The sequence below is a fragment of the Elaeis guineensis genome, chromosome 11, assembly GCF_000442705.2.
Source record: "Elaeis guineensis isolate ETL-2024a chromosome 11, EG11, whole genome shotgun sequence".
Taxonomy (NCBI): Eukaryota; Viridiplantae; Streptophyta; class Magnoliopsida; order Arecales; family Arecaceae; genus Elaeis; species Elaeis guineensis.
Window position 1 is genome coordinate 8,133,461 of NC_026003.2, and position 2,269 is coordinate 8,135,729.

Below are 2,269 nucleotides of genomic sequence, written 5' to 3' on the forward strand. Positions count from 1 at the left end.
TATGCTCTTCACATTTGTATGAACATTATGTATTATGTTGTCATCTTTTTTAATATTTTTCTTGCTATATTATAACACTTGTTATGTTATGTTATAATATTATGTTATATCATATCCTTAGTAGTTCATCTTATTGTGTTATATCATAATCCTATGTTATGTCAAATCCTTAATAGTTCTTTTATACTCATTCGTGCAATATAACCTAATATGGTAAATTGTGATTATATAAGTATAATATATGAGATTGTGAATGTAGATATGAGCTGCTCAATAGCAGAGGAAATGTCAATAGAAAATAAGAGGACAAAGTGCATAAGAAAATGGGATTCTGTGGAGGATGCCAAGCTTGTTGAGTCATTAATTGAGTTGGTAACCAAGAAGTTGGAGGGCCGACAATGGGACTTTTAGGAGTGGGTATTTGCAGCAATTGGAGAGGCTGATGGAAGATAAACTTCTTGGGTGTGGATTGCAACCAACACCCCATATTGAGTCTCGGGTCAAGCTTTTGAAGAAGCAGTACAATACTATCGTGGAGATGTTGGGACCTAACATAGTAGATTTGGGTGGGATGACATAAACAAGTGTGTAACCTGTGAGGAGGATACCTTCAAAGAATGGGTTAGGTAAATTGGAATTATAAAGTTGTTTATATTTTATTTGAAAATTTTCTTACTTACTACATTGCCGCCCTTTTTTTAATGCAGGGTCACCCAAATGCTCACGATATGAAGGAACAAGCCTTGTTCTTACTTTGAGGACCTGACTAATGTCTTTGGAAGGGATCATGCTATCGAATGGGAGCTGAAGTACCTGTAGATGTGTTGAGAAAATAGAAATGGAGGAGCAACAATATCTGTACACACCAGCAGCTATCAATGAAAGCCAAGAAGAGGAAAGTAATTATGCTAGTCAAGTTCCACGACACATACTCCACAAATGACTACTAATACTGAAATTGTAGGTCCAAGTCTGCCAACCAAAATCAAGAAAGCTAGAAATGAGACACTTGAGGTAGTGAGAGAGCTTACAAGTGAGACGACTAAGCTAAGAAACTTGATGGCAACCACTGGAGACCATATTGACAAATTGGCTTCATTTTTGAACATGAGTCTGAGGTTGTAGATAGAAGAATGGTAGTGGCATCTGAGATAATGAAGGTGCAGGGTCTTTCTTAAGCTGAGATTCTTAAGGTGGGCAAAAAAATTGCCATGGATCTACTAGAGACTAATTACTTTTTCAGCCTTCCAGAGATTATAGACGCATATGTTCCAACCCTTTGCTTGCCTGACTTTCAAAGTAGAATGTAGCTAAGTTGTTATAGCCTTGTGTATCTATTTTGAATATTATATGTTGGGTATCTTTTTGATGTAGGCCTTATTGATGAATGTGTATGTAAACCCTGCTTGTGGATCAACTATAAGTTTATATTTTGGATCTAATTTTTGTTTTTTACTTCACAAGATGCAAGATGGTTACTTTTATGGATTTGGATGGTTATTTATATGGATAATAATTTTTTTAATATCTTTTTCTCCATAAATTATTATTACCTCAAGAATTTGAATACATCAATTTAATTATTTTATCTTCTTTAACTTTGCAATGAAATTATGCATTTCCTTTTAGATATTGCTGCAAGATAATCTATTTTATTTAATTAAGATGATGTCTGTCAACTGATTCAATTATGGTGACACATTCTCATTGTATGAAATAGGATGAAAAGATTTATTTTCTTGAGATAAACCATGATTGTATTTAAACTAGTAGTTATATTAGAAATCTATGCATAGCATATAAGATCAAGTATTGTAAATTAAAAATAATGATGATGATGATTTTGCAAATATTGATTGTAGAGTATACAAATTCTCAAAAATATTATTTAAATTTTATCCTTATAAATATTAATATTATTTTATATAAAAATTATTCTAACATTTATATTAATATTATTTAATATTTATATAAATATAATATTTTTATTAATATTAATATAGTATTTATATCTATATATTAATATTCATATTAATGTAATACTATATTTAATATTATACTATATCTATTTTAATAATATTAAAATACTAGTATTATATAAATATAATATTAATATATATATTTATATTATAATAATATAATAAATTATTATGATCTAAATATTATATATTTTAATATTATATTTAAATTAATATAAATATAATATTATTATTTATATAAAGTTTGGAAGCAAAAAGATATAGTCTTATATCTATATAGGGTATAATGG

The 2,269-nt window shown here is 28.8% G+C and overlaps 1 pseudogene; it reads left to right on the forward strand.

Annotated features, from left to right (window-relative positions):
* The first annotated feature begins 261 nt into the window (after positions 1-261).
* LOC140852621 (uncharacterized) lies at positions 262-1,310 on the forward strand (annotated as a pseudogene).
* The last annotated feature ends 959 nt before the right edge of the window (positions 1,311-2,269 follow it).